This window comes from Eleutherodactylus coqui, chromosome 8 (genome assembly GCF_035609145.1).
Source record: "Eleutherodactylus coqui strain aEleCoq1 chromosome 8, aEleCoq1.hap1, whole genome shotgun sequence".
In the NCBI taxonomy this organism is placed as follows: domain Eukaryota; kingdom Metazoa; phylum Chordata; class Amphibia; order Anura; family Eleutherodactylidae; genus Eleutherodactylus; species Eleutherodactylus coqui.
Window position 1 is genome coordinate 154,063,366 of NC_089844.1, and position 14,991 is coordinate 154,078,356.

Sequence of the window (14,991 nt, forward strand, 5' to 3'; positions counted from 1 at the left end):
AACAAAGTATATAGTTATAAGAAAAACTCTTATGTACCGCGGTTTTTACATATTTTGTTCAGAATAGGCTATCCAATGACAAACATAATACAACTTATGCCCATTTCCACCCACATACTTATATTCACCACTCCAGATAGCAGCCATTTTCACCGTTCATTGTTAAACCTTCTACCTTTCCTTAACTCATTGACTTGCTTTTTCCTTCACCTATTTTTGTGTGTCCATTTATGTTTACAAACATCATCTCACTGAATTTGCTTGCGAGTCATATTTACGATTTTTCCCACAACTCACAACACAGGTCTGGCTTATCTTTTAATAAGCACTTACAATTTCACCCCTGCCCATCTTGTCGTAATTGGAAAAATCCTTAATTAATTGAGATTCTCTACTCCAGCACCTCATGGCACAGATCTGCACTTTTGGCACCACATTGTGGAACCTCAACAGTCCGTTTGGCCTGCCATAATCGGAGCAGAATCTCTGGCTAGCCCACATCTCTACTCCAAGCCCAAATTCCCTTGAGTTGATGTATGCAGACATGGCAAATGCAAGCATTCCATGTGCACCCCTCCCCCCACATAACAAAGGGAGACCTCAGCCACATGTTGCACAATGGAAACTCTGACCGCATGGACACTCTACTGTTTTTAACCCTTGCAACTTTCCTTTTTGCTTTCTTTTAACAAGTTATACTGCACTTTCTTTGTTCCTTATTAACCTGCACAGTCTGCTCACACCATTTACTTCTACAAAGACAATACAAAACCCCCCATAGCTCACACCTTCTTTCACTCAGGACATTTTCTTCACAGACAACATTAAAACCACACAGTATATCTACTTGATTGTTCTTTAGATACAGACTTATCATATTTCAACTCACCCGGCCTGGGGCGGATCATAGCAGAGAGGGAGAGATGGGACAGGTACAAGAATAACTTATTACCTTGTTTGAGCTCATTATCTGTCCGTCTCTGCTTCGAAGTCCCCTTGTGTCCGGATAACGATGAAATATCTTCATATCTCTGTATCTTCATTATCCCAGCGGTGCCTCCAAATTTTGTTAGCGCAAAATTCGCTATCTCGATATACTGTGCGTTTCCAAATTAAGATAATATGTGTACAGTAGAGATGAGCGAACACCAAAATGTTCGGGTGTTCGTTATTCGTAACGAACTTCCCGTGATGCTCGAGGGTTCGTTTCGAACAACGAACCCCATTGAAGTCAATGGGCGACCGGAACATTTTTGTATTTCGCCGATGCTCGCTAAGGTTTTCATGTGTGAAAATCTGGGCAATTCAGGAAAGTGATGGGAATGACACAGTGACGGATAGGGCAGGCGAGGGGCTACATGGTGGGCTGCATCTCAAGTTCACAGGTCCCACTATTAAGCCACAATAGCGGCAAGAGTGCCCCCCCCCCCCCCCCCCCACTGTCAGCATAAAGATCGTCCTCCTCTGGCACAGCTGTAACAGCTGTAGCAGAGAAGAACGATGTTTGCCCATTGAATTCAATGGAACCGGCAATACAGCCGACTCCACTGAATGCAATGGGCTGCCGGCGATCGCAGGATGAATGGTCGGAAAGGGGTTAAATATATAACCCCTTTCCTGCAATTCATCCAGAAATGTGTTACACTAAAAATATATACCGGCGTATAAGGCGACCGGGCGTATAAGACGACCCCCCAACTGTCACCTTATACGCCGGTAATACAGTGGAGCAAAGAATAAAAAGCATTACTTACGTTTTTAGATGATCTGCGGCGCTCCTGCAGGCTGTCACTCCCTCCTGGTCCACGGCAGACAAGCTTTCTCCACGAAAGACTTTAAATCCCTGCCTCCAGAAGCACATGTGCCTTCAGCCAATCACAGCCAATGACAATGATGTCATTGAATGGCTGTGATTGGCTGTGTTTCTGGAGGCGGGGATTTCAAGCCTTGAAATCCCCGCCTCCAGAAACACAGCCAATCACAGCCATTCAATGACATCATTGTCATTGGCTGTGATTGGCTGAAGGCACATGTGCTTCTGGAGGCAGGGATTTAAAGTCTTTCGTGGAGAAAGCTTGTCTGCCGTGGACCAGGAGGGAGTGACAGCCTGCAGGAGCGCCGCAGATCATCTAAAAACGTAAGTAATGCTTTTTATTCTTTGCTCCACTGTATTACCGGCGTATAAGGTGACAGTTGGGGGGTCGTCTTATACGCCCCGTCGCCTTATACGCCGGTATATATTTTTAGTGTAACACATTTCTGGATGAATTGCAGGAAAGGGGTTATATATTTAACCCCTTTCCGACCATTCATCCTGCGATCGCCGGCAGCCCATTGCATTCAGTGGAGTCGGCTGTATTGCCGGTTCCATTGAATTCAATGGGCAAACATCGTTCTTCTCTGCTACAGCTGTTACAGCTGTGCCAGAGAAGAAGGATTTGTCTTCTATATGTTCTCAATGGGGTCAGCGCTGCTGCCGCTGGCCCCATTGAGCGCATATAGAATGCATCCATAGCGAGCAGCGGGAGGGGCAGATTTCAATACTCGGGTGACACCTTATCTCCCCAGCCACTCACAGCAGGGGGGTGGTATAGGGCTTAAACGTTGCAGGGGGAAGTTGTAATGCCTTCCCTGTCTTTATATTGGCCAAAAAAAAGCGCTAACGTCTCAGGGAAGAAAGTTTAATTTACCAGAACACCGCATGGTGTTCGTTACGAATAACGAACATCCCGAACACCCTAATATTCGCACGAATAGCAAGCTCGGACGAACGCGTTCGCTCATCTCTAGTGTACAGGCCTGGAGAGCCTTTCAAAGACCACACGGCCTACATCATGTGTTCCCAAAAGAGTCTGTCTTTATTCTGCGCGCGTTGAAACTTAAATAAGTTTCCACCCAGGAAGTATACAGTTACAATTATTTAGCGTGCTGATTGGTTGTCCTCAGAGGGAGGTATTTGTGAGGTAGCTTGTGGTGTCATCCATCTGGGAGGAACTTCAGTGAGCACGCTCAGTTCATTCTTGAATATGTCCTCGTGAGAAGAACATCCTGTGTTTCTCCTCTCTGCTGTCCAAGACAACCTAAAAAGGTTTGGCCAGTTAGAACTGGTTTTACCAGTTCTTGGGACAATAGGCACTGCTCCTTAAATTCTTGTGGAAGGGGGGGGGGGGGTGATGTTTCTTCCCTTAGAGGTTTAAACCATTATAGACAAAATACAGTATATTCACAGTTGACAAAAATACAGAAAATACATATAGGATATCTCCCACAGCAGGGAACTTCTCAAGATGCATAGCAGAGGAATGGTGACGCTAATGATTGCAGCATCGCCGCTCACCACCTGGGTAGACTGCTCAAAGTTTCGAAGGACCTGGCAGATGTCTGCCAACCAGGCCCACTCTTCTGAAAATAATTCAGGAGGCTGACTCCCACTGCGCCGCCCATGTTGGAGTTGGTATTCCACTATAGCTCTACGCTGCTCATAGAGCCTGGCCAACATGTGGAGCGTAGAGTTCCACCGTGTGGGCACGTCGCACAGCAGTCGGTGCACTGGCAGATTAAACCGATGTTGCAGGGTGCGCAGGGTGGCAGCGTCCGTGTGGGACTTGCGGAAATGTGCGCAGAGCCGGCGCACCTTTACGAGCAGGTCTGACAAGCGTGGGTAGCTTTTCAGAAAGCGCTGAACCACCAAATTAAAGACGTGGGCCAGGCATGGCACGTGCGTGAGGCTGCCGAGCTGCAGAGCCGCCACCAGGTTACGGCCGTTGTCACACACGACCATGCCCGGTTGGAGGCTCAGCGGTGCAAGCCAACGGTCGGTCTGCTCTGTCAGACCCTGCAGCAGTTCGTGGGCCGTGTGCCTCCTATCTCCTAAGCTGAGTAGTTTCAGCACGGCCTGCTGACGCTTGCCCACCGCTGTGCTGCCACGCCGCGTGACACCGACTGCTGGCGACGTCCTGCTGCTGCTGACACATCTAGATTGCGAGACAGAGGTTGAGGAGGAGGAGGAGGAGGAGGGTGCTTTAGTGGAGGAAGCATACACCGCCGAACATACCACCACCGAGCTGGGGCCCGCAATTCTGGGGGTGGGTAGGACGTGAGCGGTCCCAGGCTCTGACTCTGTCCCAGCCTCCACTAAATTCACCCAATGTGCCGTCAGGGAGATGTAGTGGCCCTGCCCGCCTGTGCTTGTCCACGTGTCCGTATTTAAGTGGACCTTGCCACTAACCGCATTGGTGAGGGCGCGTACAATGTTGCGGGAGACGTGGTCGTGCAGGGCTGGGACGGCACATCGGGAAAAGTAGTGGCGACTGGGAACTGAGTATCGCGGGGCCGCCGCCGCCATCATATCTTTGAAAGCCTCCGTTTCCACAACCCTATACGGCAGCATCTCAAGGCTGATAAATTTGGCTATGTGGATGGTTAACGATTGAGCGTGCGGGTGCGTGGCGGCGTACTTGCGCTTGCGCTCCAACACTTGCGCTAGTGACGGCTGGACTGTGCGGTGCGAGACATTGGTGGATGGGGCCGAGGACAGCGGAGGTGAGGGTGTGGGTGCAGGCCAGGAGACGGTAGTGCCTGTGTCCTGAGAGGGGGGTTGGATCTCAGTGGCAGGTTGGGGCACAGGGGGAGAGGCAGCGGTACAAACCGGAGGCGGTGAATGGCCTTCGTCCCACCTTGTGGGGTGCTTGGCCATCATATGTCTGCGCATGCTGGTGGTGGTGAGGCTGTTGGTGGTGGCTCCCCGGCTGATCTTGGCGCGACAAAGGTTGCACACCACTGTTCGTCGGTCGTCAGGCGTCTCTGTGAAAAACTGCCAGACCTTAGAGCACCTCGACGTCTGCAGGGTGGCATGGCGCGAGGGTGCGCTTTGGGAAACAGTTAGTGGATTATTCGGTCTGGCCCTGCCTCCACCCCTGGCCACCGCACTGCCTCTTGCAACCTGCCCTGCTGCTGCCCTTGCCTGCCCCTCTGAAGACCTGTCCTGAGTAGGCATTGCACACCAGGTGGGGTCAGTCACCTCATCGTCCTGCTGCTCTTCCTCCGAATCCTCTGTGCGCTCCTCCCTCGGACTTACTGCCCTTACTACTACCTCACTGCAAGACAACTGTGTCTCATCGTCATCATCCTCCTCACCCACTGAAAGGTCTTGAGACAGTTGCCGGAAGTCCCCAGCCTCATCCCCTGGACCTCGGGAACTTTCCAATGGTTGTGCATCAGTGACGATAAACTCCTCTGGTGGGAGAGGAACCACTGCTGCCCAATCTGAGCAGGGGCCTGGGAACAGTTCCTGGGAGTCTTCCCGCTCCTGAGCATGTGTCATTGTAGTGGAGTGAGGAGGCTGGGAGGAAGGAGGAGCAGCAGACAGAGGATTCGGATTTGCAGCACTGGACGGCGCAGAACTCTGGGTGGATGATAGCTTGCTCGAAGCACTTTCTGCCATCCATGACAGGACCTGCTCACACTGCTCATTTTCTAATAAAGGTCTCCCGCGTGGACCCATTAATTGGGCGATGAATGTGGGGACGCCAGAAACGTGCCTCTCTCCTAATCGCGCAGCAGTCGGCTGCGACACACCTGGATCAGGAGCTCGGCCTGTGCACACACCCTCACTTGGGCCTACGCGTCCTCAGCCGCGTCCACGTCCTCTAGGCCTACCCCTACCCCTCAGCATGCTGTATTACCAGTGATTTCCAAGCCAGGAAAGAAATTGGCGCAAGCCTGCAGCCAAAATAGAATTTTTTCCCTTGTTTTTCAAAGGACAAGCCACACTGCGTGTATTCAATGAATACTACTAAGTTTAATAACTATGTTGTGGCCCTGCAAATCTGTCACAGAACTGCAGTGTTGCAAAGTTGTTCGCTACAGCAGATCAGGGATTTCCCATGCAGGAAAAAAATTGGCGCAAGCCTGCAGCCAAAATAGAATTTTTTCCCTTGTTTTTCAAAGGACAAGCCACACTGCGTGTATTCAATGAATACTACTAAGTTTAATAACTGTGTCGTGGCCCTGCAAATGTGTCAGAGAACTGCAGTGATGCAAAGTTATTCGCTACAGCAGATCAGGGATTTCCCATGCAGGAAAAAAATTGACGCAAGCCTGCAGCCAAAATAGAATTTTTTCCCTTGTTTTTCAAAGGACAAGCCACACTGCGTGTATTCAATGAATACTACTAAGTTTAATAACTGTGTTGTGGCCCTGAAAATGTGTCACAGAACTGCAGTGATGCAAAGTTATTCGCTACAGCAGATCAGGGATTTCCCATGCAGGAAAAAAATTGGCGCAAGCCTGCAGTAAAACGTAGCTGGCTGCGTCTGATTTTTTTTAACGTTCTGCACGCAGCACACACGTACCCAGAGCCCTGAGGCAGGCGAAATACAATTTTTTCCCTTGTTTTTCAAAGGAAAAGCCGCACTGCGTCTATTCAATGAATAATGTATGTCTTCTGGCCCTGCCTACACAATTCTATCCCTGTAGTATTAATGCCGGGTGCAATGGTCTGCACAGCCAGTTTTGAGAAAAAAAAAAAATATGCAACACTGCTAACAGCAGCCTGGACAGTACTGCACACGGATATATGTGGCCCTAGAAAGGACCGTTGGGGTTCTTGAAGCCTACACTTACTGCTAACACTCTCCCTGCCTAACCACCACTTCTGTCCCTATTGCAGGGCGCAATGCTCTGCAGATCCAATTTTGAAAAAAAATAAAAAAATACAGTGCTAACACAGTACTGCACACTATTAGATGTGGCCCTGAGAAGGACCGTTGGGGTTCTTGAAGCCTACACTAACTCCTAACGCTCTCCCTACAGCAGCTCCAGCACAATAGCACTTTCCCTCAGCTAACTCACAAGGCATCTGAGGCGAGCCGCGGGAGGGGCCGATTTTTATACTCGGGTGACATCAGATCTCCCCAGCCACTCACAGCAGGGGGGTGGTATAGGGCTTGAACGTCACAGGGGGAAGTTGTAATGCCTTCCCTGTCTTTCAATTGGCCAGAAAAGCGCGCTAACGTCTCAGAGAGGAAACTGAAAGTAACCAGAACATCGCGTGGTACTCGTTACGAGTACCGAGCATCCCGAACACGCTAATATTCGCCCGAGTATCAAGCTCGGACGAGTACGTTCGCTCATCTCTAGTGACTATACATTTTGAACACCCCCTAGACTAACCCTGTTAGTGTGAGTGCTAACAAGTGCACCCTCCTCTCTATCAAGGGCATTTCCAGAGTTGGAATTCACTGCTTGGGGGAGATCTGGGTAAACATCTGGTCATCAATGTATCAATCAATAGTAATAATATAATAATTATATATAATTTACTACGCCAAGAAATGTATCAATAAATTTTCGGAGCAAAAAAATCAGTTTGAAAATCTGATAGAAGTACCAGCCATCTATTTCAATGTTATGAGATACTGAGGGGCGTAGTGGTGCACGGTCGCTACATCGCCCCTAGGTTCTGGTACTATACATAAGGGGACTGTAGGAGGGTCATGTCTCGCTCTCAGAGACATAAGATGTTACGGCACTCTGACCCCCCGAGCACCAGGTGGGGTGCCCTGAACTTCCCGCACCCCACTGTCCCTGCCTACTTGCCTTGGCCCTGGCTAACCCCAGGCGGACAACTGGACGGCGGTCCCTACCCTGGCTAGGGAACTGGCGACTGCAAAGATGACTCTAACTAGCGGGGGACACAGTGCCGACAGAAAAGGCAGATGGAGTGACCAAACCGAAAATTACTGCGCGACAGGCAAACTGGAAGGAAGCTGACAGACAAACTAGGGACTGGCTGAGACTAGCTGCAGACAGAACTAACTAGAGGCTGACAGAACCAATAACTGGCAGTGACATATGCAGTCACTCCTCCCCAATCTGGGCTGGGTTGAGTGAGTGACTGCATATTAGCCTGCCAGGAACAAGCTGCTCCTCCACACATTATTGTCTGGCTGACTACATATCTTCAGGGCTTAAGGCCATTGCGCCTGCCCTACAGCGATTGTGCAGGTGGCGATTGTGCCTGCCTTATGGCGATCGTGCCTATGGCGACCGTGTCTGCTTTGCAGACCTTCAGGTATTGTATTTTTGGCTTTTTCAGTGAACAGGTCACTGCCAGCCTTATAACTACAAGACTCTGCACAGGGGCGGAGAGTGGGTGGAGCCAACTCCCCCACTGCTGCATAAGAAAGGTGGAGGAGTGCGGGCGGCACCCTACAGGCGGACACGCCCACGCCGCCGCACACTGGCCGCCCCACGTCGCCGGCAGAGCCCCGACTTCAGAGCTCCAGGACGCCGGAGCGGCGCGCGCTGACAGCGAAACCCTGCGCCCTGCATGGTAACATAAGAAACCAGGAGCGTAATGTGGTCTCCAGCAAGCAGTTGCTAGAGATCTGTTCTTTAAAGTTATCCGGGTCTGTTTTTTTTTTTTGTAATGGATGGCAGATTGGTAGTGGTGTACTGGATTATATTTTTCTCCAGCAGGTTTCAGGGTATTCTGTAGCTTCCTAATTGTATAGTGTGTACACATCATCGACCAGATCAGACACAAGTGATGACTCTCAGGTCTAAGCTGGGTCTGGCCTACAATGCTCAGAGCCTCAGGTTTATTGAAACACATAATACCTGCCCTTTATGGGCATATAACAGATTACATCAGTAACGTGTAGGGTTCCCATACGTTGGCCATATGGAATTTCCTCCCCCCCCCCCACCTCACTCACGTCCAGTGTATAAGCCAGTCTTTGTGTTCTCAATATGTGGTCAGGCGAAAGTAATTCCTTTTGTTTCAGCAGTTGAGAGTGGGGGAAGGACTGGGAAGACACCCAAAATGGATACACTTAAAACACACAGTATAGGAATGTGACTTTAACTCTTAGCGGCTGGAAAAGAGGCTTACATTAGGCTAAAGTTATAAAACACACATCTTTCACCATGCCATTGTCCAGCAATTACCATAATTAAATTATGCAGCCATTAGCCTCTACAGAGTTAAATCACTACAGCTGCGTAATACATCCAGTTTATACAAATCAATAGACATTTTACGCTAACTAATCTTCACGTCTACTACAGCTGTTCATTCCACCTCCTCCACTCCAGAGTGTGGGCCGAACTCAATCAGCCCCAGGTGCTGAGGCTGAGCCAGGTCTAGAGTGCACATAAATAGCAGGTGCACGGACATAGGGTAGCTAAGATGGCTGCTGGACCCTGGCAGCCTGTGTGACCGGCTGGAGTTAGGAAGCCTGCTGTGCGCTGCACCTGCTAAGTGCGACTGGATCAGGCCAGGACGGCCTGATAGCTGTATTATGGGACTATTATTTGTTTGCCTGAAGTTAAGGTTGGACTGTTTTTGTTGCTGTTTTAAAGAAATAAACGCAGGTCACGCCTGCTTTGGACTGCATCCGCTGGTGTCCCGTCTCTAAATATCGTGAAACCCGTACGCTACCGAGCTATTCTCCGACATATGGTGTTTCGGATGCGGGCAACGAGTTGACACCGGCGACTAACACTGCATGTCCTAGATAAAAGCCGCGAGTGCCCTATCGGAAAAGACTGCAGCCATGGAGGACCTGGTGCGACAGCTGGCGCAGATGCCACAAGAAACTAATCGCCTCCTAATAGGGCAAATGGAAACACTGCGAGAGGCCGTGATGAATCAACGGTCGGTGATCACAGCCAGCCAGAGCTCCCACCCCCAGGGGGCCCAAGGAGGACTTCCATCCGCAAGGGCCTCGGTGCAAGCTGCACTGCAGAAAATGACCGACGAAGACGTGGAAGCCTACCTTCACATCTTTGAGAGGGTTGCAGAACGTGAAGGGCTGCCCTTGGACCAGTGGCCCCTTTTTTGTCAGGGGAGGCCCGAAAAGCCATTACGACTTGAGTGAAATGGACTCCTGTGACTATGCCAAACTGAGGTCTGAAATCCTGGCTCGACTGGGAGTCACCATACAGGTGCGTGCAGGCCGGGTACATGCCTGGAGGTACTCGAAGAGCCTACCCCCGCGGTCCCAGATGCATGATTTGATCCACCTTGTCTCCAAGCGGCTTCAGCCAGAGGACTGCTCTCCTGCGCAGATGGTGGAGAGGGTCGTCTTGGATGTCTTCCACCGTTCCTTGCCTCCTGAAGTACAGCGTTGGGTGGGACAAGCCGGGCCGACTGACGCCAGCAACCTTGTGAGCCTGGTGGAGAGGTATTATGCCACGGAGGAATTGTTACAAGCCTCTACGAGACGGGGCCGCGCTAAAGATGAAAAGGGTCCCAGGGGGCCTGTGTGGAAGAAGGGAGGGGGCTCAGGAGGCGAGCCAGCAGTTGGCCCACACCAGGGTGCTCGAGAGCGGGACCCTGGACGCCTACAGTGCTGGCGGTGTTACGAGTGGGGTCATGTCGCGGCACATTGCCCCCTAGGCTCCGAGCCCATGGACTGCAGCTCCAGGCAGAGGGTCTCCCTATATGCACGCCCCGCGCTAGCCGCCGAGAACCTGTCCGAGGATGAACCGCAGGTGTGTTCGGTGCACATTGGGGACTTCCTGGTACGGGCTCTGTTGGACTCTGTGAGCCTTGTGAGCCTGGTACATGGGTCATTGGTGAACTCAACCTCCTACAATGGAGGCCGAGTGGGTGTACTGTGCATCCCCGGGGACACTCGGGAGTACCCCACCACTACCATACCAATAGCCACCCCTTGCGGCACCACTACCCATGAGGTAGGAGTCGTTAAGTCCCTGATGCACGAGGCTATAATCAGAAGGGACTTTCCACTATTCTGGGCCTTGTAGAGTAAAAGGACTTCGGTTAATAAGAATGTGATTGATAATGTTGTGTGTCAGGAGGTAAGCCCTGAGCCGTATGACCCGGACACGGCTGGGCTCGCAGTCGGGGTGACCATCGGGGACGATGACGATGGTCCCCTAGCTGTATTGGCTGGTGACACTGAAAGCCTGGTAGACGTTCCTGCCGTGCTGGAACTTGAGGTGTCTCGTGAAAATTTTGGGTCTGCTCAGCTGAATGACCCTACGTTGATCAGGGCCTGTGAGGCCGTAACAAAAGTGAACGGGGTATCTCAAACTCCAGGTGGGAGTGAAGTATACCCGTATATGGCTGTGAATAATGACATATTGTACTGAGTGGATAAGGTGCGCGGGGAAGAACTGGAACAGCTAGTGGTACCCCAACCCTATTGCTGGATAGGCCTCGACTTGGCACATAAACATGTGCTTGGAGGTCACCTGGGGGTGGGAAAAACCCGCAAATGAGTGTTGCAACGATTCTATTGGACCGGGGTACATGAGGAGGTTAAGCGGTATTGCGCTTTATGCCCTATATGCCAATTAACGGCCCCTAAACCTCCTTTCAGGAGCCCATTGGTGCCCTTGCCCGTTATCGACATACCCTTTGACCGAATTGCCATGGCTTTAGTCGGACCAGTAGTGAAGTCCGCTAGGGTACATCAGTATGTACTGGTCATTCTAGACTATGCCACACGGTACCCGGAGGCAATTCCCCTGAGAAACACCTTCTCCAAACTCATTGCTCGAGAGCTGTTCCAGATGTTCTCCCGCACAGGTATTCCTAAAGAGATCCTTACCGATCAATGAACTCTGTTTATGTCAAAAGTAATGAAAGAAATGTGCAAACTTCTAAAGATTAAACAACTGCGTACCTCAGTATATTACCTGCAAACTGACGACCTGGTCGAGAGGTTTAACAAAACGTTGAAGAATATGTTAAAAAGGGTGGTCAGCCAAGATGGGAAGGATTGGGATTGTTTGTTGCCAGCCTTGATGTTCGCAATACGTGAGGTTCCCCAATCCTCCACAGGTTTTCTCCGTTTGAACTACTGTATGGTAGACACCCACGCGGTCTCCTCGACCTCGCCAAAGAAACTTGGGAAAGTGAACACACACCCTACCGAAGTGTGGTAGAACATATTTCAGTAATGCAGGTTAGGATAGCAGCTGTCATGCCCATCGTAAAGGAAGACTTGGAACAGGCACAGGTGGCACAGAGTCGAGTCTATAACAGGTCGGACAAAGTCAGAACCTTTTGCCCGGGAGATAGGGTGTTACTGTTGGTGCCTACAGTAGAGAGCAAATTCTTTGCCAAATGGCAGGGGTCCTATGAGGTGCTTGAGCGCATAGGAGAAGTCAATTGTAAAGTGTACCAACCAGGCAGGAGGAGGCCAGAGCAAGTGTACCATGGGAATTTGCTCAAACCCTGGAAAGAACAAGAGTCTCTGGCAGCGGTAAATGCGCCGAGCAGCCAGGTTTTTGTGAAATCCGTGGACAAAGCTCCTGAAGTAGCTATTTCAGGGTCCCTATCTAAGGTACAGAAACAGGAGGTGAAGAAGTTGGTACTTCGAAACACGGATGTGTTTTCGGAACTACCAGGGCGTACGTCAGTAATCAAACATGACATCATCACGGAACTCCATGTAAGGGTCCGGGTAAAACCCTACAGCATTCCTGAAGCACGTAGACAGGCTATATCAGAGGAAGTAAAGAAGATGTTGGACCTTGGGGTCATTGAACTGTCAAAAAGTGAGCGGTCTAGTCTCATTGTCCTAATTCCTAAGCCCAATGGCACCTTGAGGTTTTGCAACAACTTCAGGAAGTTGAACGAAGTCTCTAAGTTCGACTCCTACCCGATACCATGAGTAGATGAGCTTATAGAGAGGCTAGGACATGCTCGGTTCTTCTCTACCTTAGACTTGACTATAGGGTATTGGCAGGTACCCCTTTCCGACGAGGCCAAAGAAAAGACTGCCTTTTCTACTTCTGAGGGACTCTTCCAGTATGTCTGCCTACCTTTTGGGCTACATGGAGCACCAGCTACGTTCCAAAGAATGATGGACATCATCCTGAGACCGCACCGTCGGTATGCCTCCGCCAATCTGGATGACATCATTATATTTAGTACTGACTGGGAGAGTCACTTGGCCAAAGTACAGGCGGTAGTTAATTCCCTCAGGGATGCAGGGTTAATGGCAAACCCCAAGACGTGTACGCTGGGAGTGGAAGAAGCATGCTATTTGGGGTACATAATAGGACGAGGAGTTATAAAGGCCCAAATTAATAAGGTAGAAGCCATCCAAAACTGGCCCCAACCCGTAACCAAGAAACAGGTGAAGGCGTTTCTAGGGATTGTAGGCTACTACCGCAGGTTGATCCCTAACTTCGCCACCATAGCAGCATCCTTAACAGAGCTAACAAAGGGAAGATATTCCACCATGATTATGTGGAGTGACGAGGCCGAGCAGGCATTTCGGAAGTTAATAAAATCTTCATTTGTATTTGTTTGGAAGTTAAAGACAGCCCTATGTAGAGAGTCGGTCTTAATTACTCCCGACTTCAGAAAAACATTCATGGTACAGACAGATGTGTCTGATGTAGGTGTGAGGGCTGTCCTTTCCCAAGCGGTTAGAGGCGAGGACCACTCAGTCACCTATCTCAGTAGAAAACTTACCCCCGCAGAAAGAAATTATAGCATTGTGGAACGAGAGTGTCTGGCGATAAAGTGGGCTTTAGAGTCCCTACGGTACTATCTGCTTGGACGACATTTCAGATTGGTGACAGACCACTCCCTGCTCACCTGGATGAGTCAAGCCAAAGAGCGAAACACTCGGGTGACGAGATGGTCCCTTTCGCTACAAAACTTTAAATTTAATGTAGAGCACAGGGCTGGGAAGCTACAAGGAAACGCCGATGCGTTGTCCCGAACCCACTGCTTGAGTAGTAAAAGTGTTCGCCCCTACAGGTTCGAGCAGAGGGGGAGGGTATGTGAGGTATTGAGGGGCGTAGTGGTGGACGGTCGCTACGTCGCCCCTAGGTTCCGGTAATATACATAAGGGGACTGGAGGAGGGTCATATCTCGCTCTAAGAGACATACGAAACCAGTAGCGTAATGTAGCAGTTGCTGGAGATCTGTTCTTTAAAGTTATCCGGGCCTGTTCTTTTTTTGGAATGGATGGTAGGTTGGTAGTGGGGCTGTCCAGTTCACCTCCTCCACTCCAGGGTGTGGGCCGAACTCAATCAGCCCCAGGTGCTAAGGCTGAGCCAGGTCTAGAGTGCACATAAATAGCAGGTGCACGGACACAGGGTAGCTAAGATGGCTGCTGGACCCTTGCAGCCTGTGTGACTGGCTGGAGTTAGGAAGCCTGCTGTGCGCTGCACCTGCTAAGTGCGACCGGATCAGGCCAGGACTGCCTGATAGCTGTATTATGGGACTATTATTTGTTTGCCTGAAGTTAAGGTTGGACTGTTTTTGTTGCTGTTATAAAGAAATAAACGCAGGTCACGCCTGCTTTGGACTGCATCCGCTGGTGTCCCGTCTCTAAATATCGTAAAACCCGTACGCTACCGAGCTATTCTCCCACAATGTATACATGGGGTTTTTTACTTTGACGAATATTCCGAGCAAAAAAATTTGCAGCGCCCGATTCTCAGGTGAAAAAAGTGCTTGTCAATGTGCGATGTTCACACATTGGACGCACATGAATGGGATGTCCGTGTGCTGTCTGATCCAAGTTGCACTTGAGAATTTTGGGCCAAACTTTTTAAATGTCCATTTTGATGTACCTAAACTCTGCTTTTAGAGTCATCCAAAAATACAGGAAAATGCAGGGAGCCAACAGGTGCTGCCACCATTCAGGTAAGACCAAAATTGCAAAAATTATATAAAATTGTGTTTATGTCAAAAAATGTACCGCTCCTCTTGAGATTAGACCACCCGCCTGTTCAAGTTCATGCAATCCATCATTACAGTACTGTATTTAACCACTTAATGTTCCAGGACGTCCATTTACATCATGGAGGTTTGGGGTCTGTATAGATGGGAATTCGGGGGTTGATGTTTCTTACAGCTGACAAATTCCAGCAACAGCTCTGATCAGCACTGCCTCTGATCTGAGCTGTTAACCCTTTAAATTACAGTGGCATCGATATTTGGGGGTTCCCAAATAGCCCCCCAAGATTGTGGGTTACCTGTCAGATCGT